General features: G+C 39.3%; 1 non-coding gene across 1 annotated transcript; it reads left to right on the forward strand.

Annotated features, from left to right (window-relative positions):
• Positions 1–680: 680 nt before the first annotated feature.
• Positions 681–783, forward strand: LOC118154291 (U6 spliceosomal RNA). Its single transcript, XR_004744168.2, has one exon. It is a non-coding gene; the product is annotated as a U6 spliceosomal RNA (small nuclear RNA).
• The last annotated feature ends 17,919 nt before the right edge of the window (positions 784–18,702 follow it).

The raw sequence follows: 18,702 nt of genomic DNA on the forward strand, positions 1-18,702 counted from the left end.
TTTACCGCATTAATAGCTGCCCATGCTTAGCAAGGTACTTAACCCCCTTTGCCTCAGTATCTTCTCCATAAAATGGGGATGGCAGTAGTACAGTGGTCCATGCCTCAGAGGGTTTGACAAGGATCAAGTGGTGGGCACATCATTAGTGCTCAATAAAAGCTATAGTCTTATCTTTATTTTTGTCTCTAAGAGTGAAAGAAAAATCCAACACTGGATCAGATTAAATTCTTCCAGAATCAATGGCTTAAAATAAACTGCCATTCAAAAACTATGTTGCCCAGACTGATTTTGAACTCTTGGTCTCGAGAGATCCTCTTACCTTGGCTTCTCCAAATGCTGGGGTTACAGGCATGAGCCACCACACCTGGCCTCACATATTAAGATGTATAAAACACCAAAGATCTTTTGAAGGAGCTGAACAAATCAATAATTTTTAAAGAAAAAAGTACTGGGAGTGTCTAGTACAACCAAAACCAGGCATCAAAGTCAGCAGTTAAACACTGCAGGCTGGGCACAGTGGCTCACACTTGTAACCTCCACACTTTGAAAGGCCCAGGCAGGAGGATTGCTTGAGCCCTGGGAAGCAGAGATTGCAGTGAGCCATGACCATGTCACTGTATTCCAGCCTGGAAGACACAGTGAAACCCTGTCTCATAAATAAATAAATAAACAGAGAATCAGTGCTCACTTTAGCAGCACATATACTAAAATTGGCATGACATAGAGAAGAGCATGCTCTTTGTGAAAGGATAACACACAAATTCTAAAGCATTCCATATTTTAAAAAACATTTCAAAACCAAGAAAATAAATGAATCAAAAGAAAGGGAAGACCCTGATGATTCCTTTGATATTAGAAAAAATTGGCCAGGTACAGTGGCTCATGCCTGTAATCTCAGCACTTTGGGAGGCCGAGGTGGGTGGATCACTTGAGGTCAGGTGTTCGAGAACAGCTGCCAGCATGGTGAAACCCTATCGCTACTAAAAATGCAATTAGCCAGGTATGGTGGCAGGTGCCTCTAATCCAGCTACTTGGGAGGGTGAGGCAGGGAGAATGGCTTCAACTGGGGAGGTGGAGGTTGCAGTGAGCTGGGATCAGGCCACTGCACTCCAGCCTGGGCAACACAGCAAGAGTCCATCTCAAAAAAAAAAAAGTACAAAAATTAGCCATGCCTGTAATCCCAGCTACTTGGGAGGCTGAGGCAGGAGAATGGCTTGAACCCAGAGATGGAGGTTGCAGTGAGCTGAGATCATGCCACTGCACTTCAGTCTGTGTGACAGAGTGAGTCTAAAACAAAAAATAATAAACAAATAAATAAATAAATAATTTTCATCTACAATTCTGAGTTTGACAAGAAGAGTGAACTGTGGCCCGGTGACGGGCACACACATTTTACTTTTTTTTTCCCCATATTTTCTTTTTACGAACAACCACCCCTCTGCCCCCAGTACACACATTTTAGAGTTCACAATGTGCTGTCTCGGAAATTGTTTTAGTCAAAATTGTGTCATCATCTCCAGCGGCTCACTTCATTCAAAAGACTTGACTCAAAATGACGATTTATGGAAATCAGCTTCAACTCTAGCCTCAAAAGACAAAAACATTGTAGTTCTAAAGATATTCAGAAGAAGGTAATTAAGGTTATTAAAAAGCAATGAAGGTCCAGGCACCATGTCTCATACCTGTAATCCCAGCACTTTGGGAGGCTGAGGCAGAAGGATCACTTGAGGCCAGGAGTCTGAGACCAGCCTGGGCAACATAGTGAGATCCTATTTCTACAAAATAATTTTAAAACTTAGCTGGGCATGGTGGTCTGTGTCTGTTGTCCCAGCCACTCCAGAGGTTGGAATTAGAGGATTACTTGGAGCCAGGAGTGTGAGGTTGCAGTGATCCAGGATTGTACCACTGCACTCAGCCCGGGTGACAGGGAGACATTTCATCTCTTTAAAAAAAAAAAAAAAGGAAGCAAGGAAGAGCTTCTCTTACAAATACTCCCTCATCATTTGGGGCAATTACAAGATTCTAGAAAACTGGAAAACCTACCGTGAACACCTTTTTGGATGTATGCTTACAAGAAAACAAATCTCTTTAATTAACTCATAGAAAGACTAAGAGGAAAGGATCCTAGGGGACATGTGGTTTTACTTCCCTATTTCTATTTATTTATTTATTTATTTAGATAGATAGATAGATGATTGATTGATTGATAGATAGATAGATAGATAGATAGATAGATAGATAGATAGATAGAGTCTCACTCTGTTGCCCAGGCTGGAGTGCAGTATCACAGTCTTGGCTCACTGCAACCTTTACCTCCCAGGTTCAAGAGATTCTCCTGCCTCCTCCTCCCAAGTAGCTGGGATTACAGGCACCTGCTACCATTCCTGTCTAATTTTTGTATTTTTAGTAGAGACAGGGTTTCACCATGTTGGCCAGGATGATCTTGATCTCTTGATCTTGTGATCTGCTCACATTGGCCTCCCAAACTGCTGGGATTACAGGTGTGAGCAATGGTGCCTGCCTCCCTAATTTTAAACATGAGAAAATTGGGTACCAAAGAGAGAAAGCAACTCACCAGGTAAAGAAAGAAGAGCCTCTCTTACCACAGGGGGTCTCTCATTGGAAAACCAGCAAAACTTGTTCCCTGCCTGCATTCTCCAAGATCTTAGCCCAACATAGAATAGAAATGTTTCCACTTTAGAGGACAACAGGTTTGTCCTTTGCCTCTTACACCCCTTTCAGCAAGCACTGTTTCTCAACTTTACGTTTGTGCAACTCGTGAGCAGCACAAACTCCTTAGCTAAGAGACACTTCAATCTGTTTGCAATTGAGGGCAAAGGCTAGGATCCTTGGGCACAGCTCCCAACTCCTTTTCCAGAAGTCTGGGATGGCAGGGGAAAAAAGCATTTATTTATTTATTTAGAGACAGAGTATCACTCTGTCACTTAGGCTGGAGTGCAATGGTACCATCTCGGTTCATTGCAGCCTCCACCTCCTGGGTACCAGCTATTCTCCTGTGTCAGTCTCCCAAGTAGCTGGGATTACAGGCATGTGCTTGAGGTTAGAAGTTAGAGACCAGCCTGGCCAACATAGTGAAACCCAATCTCTACTAAAAATACAAAAATTAACCAGGCATGGTGGCTGGCACCTGTAATCCAAGGAACTCGGGGGAGTCTGAGGCATGAGAATTGCTCGAACGCAGGAGGCAGAGGTTGTAGTGAGCTGAGATTGCTCCACTGCACTCCAGCCTGGGGGACAGAGCAACACTCTGTCTTCAGAAAACAAAAAAAGGAGAATTGGAAAGTTGTATCTAGAAGCATTCAATGAAATTTGATAAGAGACAAGGAAAGGAGAAAAAATGGAGAGTGAAAAAACAGTGACACTTCAAGAGTTTAGCTGGTGTTTTCATCAGAGATAGTGTTTCTTGGTCTCTTCTCCATTAAAAAAGTGGCCAGGTATAGTGACTCATTCTTGTAATCCTAACACTTTGGGAAGCCAAGGCAGGAGGATCACTTGAGGCCAGGAATTCAAGACCAGCCCAGGCAGCATAGCAAAACTCTATTGCTCAAAAAATGATTTTTTTTTCAGATTAGCCAATTGCAGTGCTGCACACCTGTAGTCCCAGCTACTTTGAGGGCTCAGGCATGAGGATGGCTTGAGCCCAGGAGGTGGAGGTTGCAGTCAGCCAAGATCTCACCACTGCATTCCAGCCTAAGTGACAGAGCAAGACCCTGTCTCTAAAAGAATTTTTTTTAATTGTCCTTGGAATTATGATTCATATATACTCCCTATGGTTTCCAGGATATCAAGAAAAAAAAAAGAGGCAGAAAGAGAGAGAAGTAAAAATTAAGCAAGAATGGAGGAAAGGCGGGGTGCAGTGTCTCACACCTGTAATCCCAGCACTTTGAGAGGCCAAGGGGGGAGATCATCTGAGGTCAGGAGTTTGAGACCTGCCTGGCTAACATGGCGAAACCCCATCTTTACTAAATTTGTAACTATCTTCAGCAGATAGTTACAGTGACCTGGAGAAACAGGTCATTGTCTCCAGCATCAAAGGAATAATAAAAATGTTGATTTTGAAGAGCCAATACTTTCCCAAGAAGCCCCCACAGTGTGACCTCAAAGGGCCTCCACCAGCACTTAGTGTCAGAATTAAGGCATCTGGGGCTGAGCCATTTTCTTGTAGAGGCCCTGCTCAAAACGTGGCTTGGAGTGATCAAAAGATGTTGATATGGCAGCTCCTCACCAGATGCCCTGCTCCCACTCTTGCCCCTCCATCTCCTGCAACTTCCACCTCCCAGGTTCAAGCAATTCTCTTGCCTCAGCCTCCCAAGTGGCTGAAATTACAGGCACCTGCCACCATGCTGGGCTAATTTTTGTATATTTTGAATGGAGATAGGGCCTCACCATGTTGGCCAGGCTGTTCTCGAACTTCTGATTTCAAGTGATCCACCCGCCTCAGCCTTCCAAAGTCCTAGGATTACAGGTGTAAGCCACCACGCCCAGCCTTTTCTTTGTTTTTGTTTTTAGAGATAAGGTGTAGCTCTGTCACTCAGGCTGGAGTACAGCGGTGAAATCATGGCTCACTGCAACCTCTATCTCCTGGGCTCAAGTGCTCCTCCCACTTCAGTCTCCTGAGGAGCTGGGACTACAGACATGTGCCACCACCTGTGGTTAATTTTTTTTTCAAGATGGAGTTTTATTTTTGTTCAGGCTGGAGTGCAATGATCTGAGCTTGGCTTACTGCAAACTCTCCCTCCCGGATTCAAGCAGTTCTCCTGCCTCAGTTTACCAAGTAGCTGGGATTACAGGCATTCACCACCATATCTGGCTATATTTTTGTATTTTTAGTAGAGACGGGGTTTTGCCATGTTGGCCAGGCTGGTCTCAGGTGATCCACCCACCTAAGCCTCCCAAAGTGCTGGGATTGCCAGCATGAATTACCATGCCCAGCCTAATTTCTTTTTAATTAACTCAGTTTCAATTTCCTATTATAGAAATAGCATCAAATAGAAATTGTCAATGTTAAGTAGGATTTCCATGAAAAGGCAGCAAATCACAAAATCTCCCTTCCTTGATGCTTATTCATACCTTTTACCTTTTTTTTTTTTTTTTTTTTTTTTGAGGTAGAGCCTCACTCTGTTACCCAGGCTGGAGTGTAGTGGCACAATCTTGGCTCACTGCAACCTCTGGTTCACTGAAATCTCCACCTCCCAGGTTCAAGCAGTTCTCCTGCCTCAGCCTCCCGAGTCCTGGGATTACAGGTTTGCACCACCACATCCAGTTAATTTTTGTATTTTTAGCAGAGACGGGTTTCACCATGTTTGCCAGGCTGGTCTCGAACTCCTGCACCCACCTTGGTCTCCCAAAGCACTGAGATTACAGGCAGGAGCCACCTTGAGCAGCCCCTTAATACTTATTCATTCTAATAACATTTATTGTGTGCCTACTATGTGCAATTACTCGATTAGATTCTGGGAATGAACAAGATGAGACTGCTGCCATAGGGAGCTTCTGTTCTGATTCAGTGTAAGTTTGGGAGGAGAACATGCAGACAAGCAATTCAATAAATAACAAGCCGATTTTTGAGGTGATATCTGCTTTGAGAGAATCAGGCAGGATGAGGCAATGCAGAGGAGGATGATTCCCCTTCACAGGATGAGGGAGAATTTCTCTGCAGAGGTGATGTGTGAGCTGAGGTCTGAAAGATGAGAAAAATCCAGCTATGGCAGGAGGGGTGGGAAGTCCATTTCTGGCAGGGAATAGCTTGTGCAATCGTCCTAAAGAGGGAAACCACCTGGCATTTACAGAAGCAGAAAAGAAGCCCAGATGCCCGATGCGCAACGAGCAAGAGGAAAAGAATAGAGGTGACAGGCAGGGTCAGATCATGCTAGGATTTGTTGGTTTTTGTTTGTTTGTTTTAAGCAATGGTCTCACTCTGTCACCCAGGCTGGAGTTCAGTGGAGCAATCTTAGCTCACCACAGCCTCAACCTCTCCTGGGGTCAAGGTATTCTGTCGTCTCAGCCTCTCAAGTAGCTGGAACTATAGGCATAAACCCCACCAGGCCTGGCTAATTTTCATTGTTATTAGAGACAGGAGTCTTGCTATGTTGCCTGGGTGCGTCTCAAACTTCCGAACTCAAGTGATCCTCCCATCCCTACCTCAAAAAGCACTGGAATTACAGGTTTACACACTACATCTGGCCAAGACTGGGGGTTTAAAAATGCTTTACTTTTAATATTTGTGGGTACATAGTAGGTGTATATATTTATGGGGTACATGAGATGTTCTGTTACAGTCATCCAATGTGTAATAATCACATCAGGGCAAATGGAATACCCCTCACCTTAAGCATTTATGCTTTCTTTGTTTTACAAGCAATTCAGTTATGCTCTTTCCTTTTTTCTTTCTTGAGACAGAGTGTAGCTCTTCTCCTGGCTGGAGTGCAGTGGTGCAATCTCAGCTCACTGTAACATCCACCCCACCCCCTGCCCAGGTTCAAGTGATTCTCCAGCCTCAGCCTCCTGAGTAGCTAGAATTACAGATACACACCACCGAGGCTGGCTAATTTTTGTATTTTTAGTAGAGACAGCGTTTCACCATGTCAGGCTGGTCTCAAACTCCTGACCTCAGGTGATGCTCCTGCCTCAGCCTCCCAAAGTTCTGGGATTACAGGCATAAGCCACCATGCCTGGCCTCTTTCAGCTATTTTAAAATATACAATAAATTATTGTTTACCATTGTCACTCTGTTGTACTACCAAGTACTACATCTTATTCATTCTAACCGTATTTTTGTACCCATTAATTATTCCTGTGCACCCCCTCCAGCGCACTACCCTCCCCAGCCGCTGGTAACATCATTCCACTCTCTATTTCCATGAGTTCAATTGTTTTAATTTTAAGCACCCACAAATGACTAGGAGCATGCAAAATTTGTCTTTCTGTGTCTGGCTTATTTTAGTTAACATAATGATCTCCAGTTCTACCCATGCTGTTGCAAATAACAGGATTCTATTCTTTTTCATGGCCGAATAATATTCTATTGTGTATATGTACCACACTTTATCCATTCACCTGTTAATGGACACTTAGAATGCTTCCAAATCTTGGCTACTGTGAATAGTGTTGCAATAAATATAGAAATGTAGTAGAGATTTCTTTGATATACTGATTTTCTTTCCTTTGGGCATATACCCAGCAGCAGAATTACTGTGTCCTAAAGAAGCACTCGTTTTAGTTTTTTGAGGACCCTCCAAACCATTCTCCATAGCGGTTGCACTAATTTACATTCCTCATTAGCATTTGTTACTGCCTGACTTTTGGATATAAGCCATTTAAACTGGGGTGGGATGATAGCTCATTGTAGTTTTCATTTGTATTTCTCTGATGATCAGTGATGTTGAGCACTTTTTCATATATTAGTTTGCCATTTGTATGTTTTCTTTTGAGAAATGTCTATTCTGATCTATTGCCCAATTAAATCAGGGCCATTTAGGCCTCCTGGGGCCACAGGGAGGAGGCCAAGAGAAGCTGACTTGAGGAAGTTTTGGGCCTGGAGACGCCGTCGGAGGGCAGGAGCTGAGCCTGGAGAGGCCAACATGAGGCATGAATTGGGTGGGCCTGGAGAGCTTGACTTGAGGACCTTTCAGGCCTACAGAAGCCGCCAGGAGCTGGGCGGGAGCTGACCGAGTCCACAGAGGTTGTTGCGAGACAAGGCAGCAGGTGGGTCTGTAGATGCATCCAGGAGGAAGAGCTGGGCCCAGAGAGGAAGCCGGGAGGCAGCGCCTTGGCCTGGAGAGGCCACGAGAGGCGTGAGCTGGGCCTGCAGAGGCCACTCACTGGGATACAGGAGTTGGGCCTGTAGAAACTGCCATGTCCGTACCTCCCCAGCCCAGCCCTCCTTGTCTCTCCATCCATACTCTGCCCCTGCCATCCATGTACCAGACAGTGGCAGGCTGGTCTTTCTACAGCAAACTGGACTAGGGCCCTTCCCTACCCACAGCTCTCACAGCTAAAGTTGGAGTTAAGCCTCACATGGTTCTGCTTGGCATTCAGAACTCTTTCCCCTTCAGCATTGTTTCATCCAGAGCACTCAGTGCAGGGAAGGGCAGGGCAGGAGCCTCCTTCCTCAAATGTGGGTTTGGTGCACAACTGGGTACGAGATGGTGATTTCCCTAAGAAGAAACAGGACTAAGATGGGGGAATTTTCTGGGTTTAGAGTTAGACCTCCAGAGTGCAAGCTTCCTTTGAGACACCAAATGGAGGGGTCCAGCTGGCAGCTGGCTCCTGGTCTGGAGCTTCAGGGAGAGGTCTCAGCTCAGAGCCACATTCAAGAGCCAGCTCAAATGCAGCCTTCTGCAGGAAACCCCCAGAGCTTTCCTCTCCTCAATTAATAACAGAAAATATCTGCTAGGCACATGACCTCACAGTAGACATTATATGAGTAAGTTAATGTGGCATGATTCCTAGTTATTGGTAAAATATAAAAGAAAAAAAACAAATACATAAAACTCTGCTATTTATATTGAGTCCTCGTCTTCATCCACATTTCTCCATCTCCCATATATGCCCATCAAACTAAATGAAAGCAAGTATCAGGAAAAAAGTAATAAAATCTTTACAGCAAAAATAATACTAGCCCAATGTGTTCATTTTGGCTATATATGGCCTAATACTTGATAAATACAGAGAAAGTATTAAACATTTTAATAACTATGACTAGTGAATAGTTCATGAGCCATTCCCAAAAGTCCTTTGTGTAAATAACATTGTAGTAACTCTCACATGCCATGCAAAGTGATTGAGGCTGGGGATAAAAGAGTGAACCACAAGATCAAGGTCCTTGCTTATCACTTATCTCAAAGGTAGTAATAAGAACTATAAGAAAAGTGAACCAGAATAAAATGAGAAGAACTGGCTAGTGAGAAGAAACAAGTCGTGTGTAGGTGGTCAGGGAAAGCCATTATACTAAATCTCTGGCCATTCTGTTTATTGAGTCCATGAATGCTTTGAATAAGAAAAAAGTGATTTGCTTATTATTTGCTAATTAAAAAAATCTGAGGGCTGGGCATGGTGGCTCAAGCCTGTAATCCCAGCACTTTGGGAGGCCAATGCGGGTGGATAACGAGGTCAAGAGATCGAGACCATCCTGGTCAACATGGTGAAACCCCGTCTCTACTAAAAATACAAAAAATTAGCTGGGCGTGGTGGTGCGTGCCTGTAACCCCAGCTACTCAGGAGGCTGAGGCAGGAGAATTGCCTGAACCCAGGAGGCGGAGGTTGCGTTGAGCCGAGATCGTGCCATTGCACTCCAGCCTGGGTAACAACAGTGAAACTCCGTCTCAAAAAAATATATATATATATCTGAGAAACAGCCAGCACATAGGTGAGTTGAGATTAAAAAGAGCAGGATGAAATGGGCCAAATTCATAAAAAATAAAATTAATATAGATAAATACAGTCCAGACTTTATCGAAACTGTGAGCATACGCTCAGGACAGGAAAGACGGTCTGGAATCTTCACTCTACCACTTACCACATGAACGCGAACAAGTCATTTAACCTCTGTGTTTCCACGTATTGATCCATAAAACAGGTATAATAAAAACAGTACTGATCTTTTATTAATGCTGTTGGATTAAATGACCTTAAAAGATTATCAGTCACAGACTCAACTCTCAATGAATGTTAGTTAAATTACTGTTGTGTTAGTTTTTAAAAAGGAGCTGATTTGCCTAAAAGCTCAATGTGAACCAACAGTGTAATGACATAGTCCAACTAAATTGACCTTGGGCTGCATTTTAAGAGTAAAATATCAAGAGCGAGAAGTCTATGGGAATATTGGCAAATGCTCATACAGCCCCTGGCCATGCTCTTCCCACCCGGCACCTCTGCCTTCTGCTGTCTGTCTCTCTGTTTTTCTGTTTATCTCTTTAGACATGTTTCTCTCCCTATCTTTCCCTGTCTCTTTCTATGCCACTTCTTTTCTGTGCTTTAGAGGAAACCTCACTATTTCTAAGCGCCTCTAGAGGAGAGAAAAAACTCCTCTTGATGTACTTCTCCTTCTTCTCTGGTGAAGGCAGGGAGTGGGAAAATGGAACGGCCACTCTATAAACAGAAACCACCTCCCTGAAGAGCCACACAAGCTGCTTTCAAGAGCATCCAAGGCAGACAGTTTAAATGGAGCCTGTAGAGCTTAGCAGGAAACAAGAAGACTCAATGGAGCAGTTGCAGGGAAGAAGGTATTTGGATTAAAAATAGATACACTTTTACCCAAAACTTTCTGGAATTAACAATAGTATGCTCATAAAACAATAAATTTTTTCTCACCCAATAGTTTGAGAAGAGGCTGGGGGGCCTATGATTATATATAATCATGACAGCTGGACCTGAGCATCCTGAAAAGGCTTGTCAAGTTAACTGTGCTTATAGACAAAATCACTGCCTTTTATTTGCTGTGATTTGAAGTGCAACAGAGACCCTCTGAGAAAACAAATAAGTAACAACAAACGTAATTTTGACTCCAAAATGGAACAAGACTTGGACTGTTCCATTGAATCTTGTCAAAATGGAAAATATGGTCCAGCAGGGGTTATTTTTTAGTCATCATTCTTTTACCGTGAATTCATTTTCCAACTGGAAAATGGAACATATATGGGAGATAAAATAGACTCCATTTTATATGTAAAATAGGCAGCTGGAGAGAAGCTATGAACAATAAAATCCACTGGGTTATGTACTTTCTTTTGCTTCTGTGTCTTTTGATTTAGGAAGGCCCTGCTTATTTATGTGATTGAATAACAAATCTCTGCAAAATATCTATGTCATATAGTTATCACCAATTACTTGACCATACAGATATGAGAATAAATGCACATAATTAAACTAAAATGTTGCCATTTTCAACACATCCAATATTATTGCTTCACTAAGTATATCAAAAAGAAAAGAAAAACTCATTCTTCACTATTATTTGAAACTTAAGTGCAATTGTCAATGCTATTTAAGGATAAAATATAAATACAAAAAGGAAAGGGGGCATATAAACTCAGTATCCAAAATATGACTACTTCTGAAACAGACTTTTAAAAAAACACTTGATATATTTGCTATAGATACACTCACCTTGAAATTTTACTACCTACTTGCTAATGAGGATATAAAAATTACTCATTTTATATAATGGCTTAGGAATCAGGATTGTTTTTAGCAGCATGAAATTCATCGTGGAAGTCAGTAGTTGGCTTAAATCACATTTTTTTTCCTCACTTGCTATTTAGAAAACTAAAGGAGCAATTATTCCAAGAGAGAAACATGCTTGAGAGCAGGGACACAGCTCTCAGGCACTGGAATATCCTCTCCCTCCCTGTTCCTCTAGAATGGCAAGCTACTAAAGAAAGGTTTTTAGAAGGAATTTTGAGAGATCGAGTTTGAAGATGTGTCAGTGCAGAAGGGAACACACTGAGTGAGCAACAAGTTATGCAGATAAAAAGTAATGCATATAAGGTCAGGTGTGGTGGCTCATGCCTGTAATGCCAGCACTTTGGGAGGCCAAGGCAGATGGATCACCAGAGGTCAGAGGTTTGAGACCAACCTGGGCAACTTGGTGAAAGCCCATCACTACTAAAAATACAAAATTTAGCCAGGCAAGGCAGCAGGTGTCTGTAATCCCAGCTACTTGGGAGGCCGAGACATGAGAATCTCTTGAACTCAGGAGATTGAGGTTGCAGTGAGCCAAGATCCCACCACTGCACTCCAGCCTGGGTGACGGAGTGAGACTCTGTCTCGAACAACAACAGAAAAAGTAATGCAGATAAAAAGTCAGAGATAAATTCTGAACATGCACTGAACAGGTAAAAGAAGAGAAAAAGTGCGACAGAGACAAGACAGAGAGTGCAGAGATGGTTTAAATAGAGAAGAAAAGGAAGTCAAACATGTTACCCAGTAATGCTGTTACATTTTACTGCGCCCAGTATAAAGGTCATGAGGAATATCTTGAGTAGTTCTCAGGAGTTAAATATTTTTATTTTGTTCCTGCAGCCCATCATTTCATTTTGTTCAGAACAAACAACTGAGCTTTTCTATGATAACTGCTGAAGAAACCTTTAAGTCCTTGGAACATTGTATTATTGCCACAAGCCTGATCCTGCCTCTTCTACACAGGGTGCTACTGGAATGCATCTTTTATTTCTTTCATCCCAAAAGTCATTCTGCAAAGTCAAACATCAAAGAAAAGGAGAAACTGGTGAATTCTTTTTCTGACTGTAGCAATTACTTCATAAGTTTTATTTTGCCTTTTTTTCCTCCCACAATAAGATTGAGTGGGACACACTTACTAAATCTTCTGCCAAGGCAGGAAAACAGGTCTTGCCACACAGTAAGCTTTTGGGTTACAAGAGCAAGTAGTCAAAATGCTGAAAGCGACATGGCTCTTCTCTCCACCAAAACCATGTGATTGGGGGGAAAGTTATTTCCCCTCTCAGGGTTTCTGTTTTGTCCACTGAAAAGTAAGAATCCTTAACTGGGTGCCTGCTAATATCTTTCATACTTTTAAAATTATGTTAGTCTATAAAACATAGTGATAAAATGATTTCTAAACAGTTACCTCATTCAATTCTTATTTGAATTAGTTCTTTATAATGTACATATTTATGTTTTAATAAATATGTAAACATTTTATATTGTAATCTTAACTTTCTTCTGATGAGTTTTAATGCATCTAATTCTACTTGGCTGTCATGGGAAGAGTTATGACACATTGCTCTACTAAAGTGAAAGCTTATTAATTTGTTGAAAGACACACACACCAAACCTATCATTTCTTCCCATCAAAAATGATTTCTTTCATGACAAAGGGTGGGAAGAAGATAATGTCATCTTCATCAGTCAAAACTTTATGGTATAGTATCAAGATAAATGGATCTCAAAAAATATGCATTAGTTTTTAGCAATTAAAAAACAGTGTAAATATTGGCTACTTTTTAAAAGAGAGCTGAGCTTGAGGTTATCTATGAATGTGTACCAAAAAACCCCACAATTTCTTTAAATAAGTGCAAGTATCTCAGCCACAAATAATCATACCGTGGGAAGTGTAAGCAGAATCTTATAGCAATAACCTGTGGAAAATTCTAGCAAAATTTCAGAGCATCAAAATTTTGCAAATAGTCAAATGATGCCCCAGTCTTTAGATTACAAAAACTACAAATTAATCCACTGACTTCATATCCAGGAAACATCTGGAGGAATCAGGAAACATGAAAGTTCATTCACCCTTAGAAAAGACTATAATGATCTGATGCACCACAAGAGCAATGGCTCATGCCACATTAAATTTGCTTCTTTTTGTTGAAAGCATATGAAGATTTTCAAGCCAGATTATGTTACATAGAACATGTTGCAATATCACCTTGGTTCTACTAAACTAACGTTTTTTATCAATGACCTGGATGAACACATTGTTATTTGTGTACAAACATGATAACTTTTGTAATAGATAAAAGAATGCAGGATAGACATAATGCCAATGAAACATGCATAAACTTGAGCTCTAAATTGGGTTTCAGAACAATTGTACATATATACAATCAGAAAGTCAAACTTTGAAAGTAATCCTTGTGAAAATTATTGTGAGTTACAGCTTGAGATAGAAATTGCTCTATATGTGCTCTATAGAAATATGTGTTTATGTAAGTACTACCTAAATAATCAGAGCCAGAGAGAAGGAGTTCTGCCTTAATCAATCCTCATTCCTAAATGGCAAATAATAAGGCCCTATCAACAAAATAAAATGAATAGGTTAGCTCTACTGAGTCTTTAAAGAGGGCTAGGCAGTATTTTAAGTACTTTATATGCATAATCTTAATTTTTTCATTATTTAAATTTCATGAAATAGCCATTGTCCATTCCCATTTAACAACCTAGAAAACTGAGGTATAAAAAGGGTAATGAACATGTCCAATGTACAACAGCTAATGAGAGGATAAGTTCTGACTTCAAAACATTCTAGATACAACACCCATTTTTGCCACTGCAACATATAACCTCTCTAGTATAGAGGTTAGAAAGCCAGAAACCGAGCCAAGTTTTTAGACAAATTGTGAACACCAGCTGATAGGAACAGAAACAACATCTTTAGTATAATTACATGTCCCCAACAGGACACCCCTAAAAATGGCTTCAACAAACATTGCCGATAGCTATCATACAGAACTCATTATCAATTAATTTCAGATGAAAATAGTCCTTGGCTAATACATTTAAAATTTAGTTCAACAATAATAAAGCAATACTACTTCTGGACCTAAAAAATACATTTTAGAATGTCTAAATAATGTACAAAGGAAATCACCGAATCACTTTATTTGATCATTACTGGAGTTTTCAAGAAACGACTAAGCTTAGGGTACTGTAGAAAGTGGACAAAGACAGATGTCAGTATTTTAAAAGGATACATAATTATTTATTTATTTAAAAATATTTATTTTATTTATAAAAGGATAATATTTATCCTTTTAAAGGTCAAATAATATTTGACCTTTATCCTTTTAATAATATAATATTTATCCTTTTAAAGGTCAAATAATATTTAAAAGGTGCATTTTCTATAACAGAGGACTAACTCTCCTGCTAAGGACAAATGGAAAAACTGGAAAATATAAAAGAGAGGCCACCAATAAAATCCTCTTCAGAAGAAAAAAAACACCATTCTAGACCTCAGATTATGTCCATAAACAACTTCCAAATATAATATTCAACAAACAAAAATGAGATAGCAAAGGTAAAGTAACACTAAATTTTATAAAAAGTATTTTAAAATTAATAATAGCAGATTGAAAAGGAGATTGAATACCTTGTAATTATTAGACTTAAACTTTTAAATAACTGCTTGTTTTATTCGAGTTGAATAAATATTTCAGCAGAAAACCAAACTATAAAAATTATTTTGCAGCTTTAAAAAACCAAAAATCTTTAATTTACAATTACAAGAGCTAAGTTTAAAACGAGACGTGTTTAATAGTAAATTAGACACAGCTGAAGTGATAATTAGAAAACTAAGTTACGTCAGAAAATATTGAGAATTAAGCATAGCGGAAAGACAGAAACAAGACTGGGTAAGAGAGATATTGGACACAGTGCAAAGTTCCAACATATGTGTACTTAGAACTTCAGAAAAAGAGAAGTATATGAAATAAAGGCAGTATTAACCAAGAGTTTTCCAAAGCTAATGAAAGACATCACTTCACAGATTCAAACATTCAATTATTCCCAAAGCACACTGAATTAAAGAAATCTGCACAAAGATACCTCAAAGTAAAACAGAAGAATACAAAATACAAAGAGCTAAATTTTCTTTAAAGTTGATTTCTTAACAGAAACAATGGAACCAAGGGAAATAAATTAATATTTTCAATGTTGTATTAGTTCGTTTTCATGCTGCTATACAGAACTGCCCAAGACTGGGTAATTTACAAAGAAAAGAGGTTTAATTTAACTCCAGTTTCAAATGACTGGCAGGGAGATGGGCGGAAGAGGGGTTCCTCAGGAAATTTAGGGCAGAAGACTCCACTCCACAGGGCAGCAAGAAAGAGAATGAGCTCAAGTACAGGAAACGCCAGATGCGTATGTAACCATCAGATCTAGTGAGCCTCACTAATTATCATGAGAACAGCATGGGGAGAACCACACCCATGATTCAATTACCTCCACCTGGTCAACTACCTACACCTGTTCAATTACCTCTACCTGGTCCTACCCTTGACCTGTGGGGATTACAGGGATTACAATTCAAAGTGAGATTTGGGTGCAGACAGAGCCAAGCCATATCAAACGTGCAAAAAAAATATGGCTACTAACATTTAATTTCACACCCAGTGAAAATAAGAGTGAAAGTATAATGAAAAAAAAATTTTTTTTTTTTTTGAGACGGAGTTTCGCTCTTGTTACCCAGGCTGGAGTGCAATGGCACGATCTCGGCTCACCGCAACCTCCGCCTCCTGTGTTCAGGCAATTCTCCTGCCTCAGCCTCCCGAGTAGCTGGGATTACAGGCACGCACCACCGTGCCCAGCTAATTTTTTGTATTTTTAGTAGAGACGGGGTTTCACCATGTTGACCAGGATGGTCTCGATCTGTTGACCTCGTGATCCACCCGCCTCGGCCTCCCTAAGTGCTGAGATTACAGGCTTGAGCCACTGCGCCCGGCCAATGAGGAAATTTTTATACAACAGACTTTAAGAAAAATAATCATGTACAGATGTATAGATACATATTCACATACACATAGACATCCATACGCATGGATTAAATAGAGATTCATACATAGAGAGATTGATTTTAAAGTGTTCTAAGATCTTTGCATTGCCTGGGAGAAAGTACTAATTAATATTAGATTTAGTAAATCGAATGTATTTTTAATAGCCTCTAGCACATTAATAGCAAGTACAATAATATATGAATTCCCAATAAACAGTAAACAAAATGAGATAATATAAACTAATCTACCAATCGAAAGCAAACAGAAATTAAGGAAGCAGGTTTGGGAAATAGGTAACATAAAGATTGTAGAGTTAAACTCAAAAAGATTAATAATTATATTCAACGTAAATAAATTGGAAGCTTCAATGAAAAGACAAAGATTGTAAGATTATAATAAAAGACACGTTTGTATATAAAACATACAGAGAGGTTACTTCAAAGTAAAATTGTTTCTTTATGGTACCATGTAAAAAAAAAAACTGAAATAAATACATTATTTCAAACTGAGTAAATAGGACAACAGACATTAAAAGGAATAAAGTGAGGCACATTTTAAGAATAAAATGTTCAGGGCCGGTGCGGTGGCTCATGCCTGTAATCCTAGCACTTTGGGAGGCTGAGGTGGGTGGATCACCTGAGGTCAGGAGTTCAAGACCAGCCTGGCGATCATGGTGAAACCCCATCTTAAAAAAAATAAATAAATAAAATAAAATGTTCAGTTCACCAGTAATATAAAATACTTCTAAATTTGTATGCAACTAATAAAATCATTTGAAAATTTTCTAAACAAAACTGATATAATTACAAGGAGAAATTCATAACTATTATAGAGGTTTTTTAATTAACTTTCTCAATATCACAGAAAAGACAGGAAAAATACAATAAGGCATAGAAGATTTAAACCAAAGGATTAACAAATTTGACTCAATAAGACATTTGGTTTGTTGCACCCCACAACCATAGAATGCAAATTATTTCCAAGAATACCTAAAATATTTATAAAAACTGACCCAAAAAAATCCTAATACATTTTAATTATTAAAATACTACAGAAAATGTCTGATCATAGTAGAATAAAGACAAATTAATAACAATAGTATCTTGCCATAAATTTTTAGAAATTAAGAGACATAATTATTTACAACCGTAGGCCAACGAATAAAGTACAAGAAAATAAGAAAATATTTTTAATTAAAAGATAGCTAAGATTCTATACATCAAGGTTATGAAAAGCAACCAAAGTTAGAAATTTACAGCTTCAATTTTATAGATGAGAAAAAGGATAGGACTAAAAAATTAATACGTTCTGAATCTATCTCAAGATGTTAGAAAAGAGTTAAAGATAAACTAAATGTAGATAAAAGGAAATAACAACAATAAATACAAAAATAAATGAAATCGAAACCAATGTAAAAGAAAGAATTTTCAAAGCCAGAACCCGTTCTCTGAAAAGATAATAAAATTAATAAACCCCTAAGTAGAATGATCTGGAAAATAAGAAATAAGACAAAGGTAAAAAATTATCAATTTCAAAGGGAGAAAAGGTATTATCATCTAAGATCCTACAGACATAAAATATATATTAGGCAACATATAAAAAGCTATATGTTATGGAAAACAAGCCAATGAATTTACCAAGATGTAAATAGCCTTATAACTGTATTAAAAAAAAAAAACTGAATCCATATTGAAAATATTGCCAAACGGAGAACTGACTCCAGTAGCCTCAAAGGTGAACTCTATCAAACATTTAATGTTATTAGCTCAACTGGAACGTCAAGATGCTCTGAGGATACTTTGAGAAAGAAAACTTACAGACCAATTCCATTTATAAACCAAGATACAAAAATATTAATCTTTGCAAACGGAGTTAGAAATATATAAAAAGAACAATGAAGTTTACTTCAGGAATAGTATATTAGATAAACACTTTTTTAAGAAACAACTTCATCAAAAAGTGGGCAAAGAATATGAACAGACACTTTCCAAAAGAAGACATTTATACAGCCAACAAAAAAAAAAGCTCATCATCACTGGTCATTAGAGAAATGCAAGTCAAAACCACATTGAAATACCATCTCTTGCCAGTTAGAACAGTCATCATTAAAAAAATCAGGTGACAACAGGTGCTGGAGAGGATGTGGAGAAATAGGAATGCTTTCACACTGTTGGTGGGAGTGTAAATTAGTTCAACCATTATGGAAGATAGTGTGGCGATTCCTCAAGGAGCTAGAAATAGAAATTCCATTTGACCCAGCGATCCAATTACTGGGTATATACCCAAAGGATTATAAATCATTTTATTTAAAGAAACATGCACTTGTATGTTCAGTGCAGCGCTGTTTACAATAGCAAAGACCTGGAAGCAACCCAAATGCCCATCGACAACAGACAGGACAAAGAAAATGTGGCACATATACACCATGGAATACTATGCAGCCATAAAA

Source organism: Callithrix jacchus, chromosome 5 (assembly GCF_049354715.1).
Source record: "Callithrix jacchus isolate 240 chromosome 5, calJac240_pri, whole genome shotgun sequence".
NCBI lineage: Eukaryota > Metazoa > Chordata > Mammalia > Primates > Cebidae > Callithrix > Callithrix jacchus.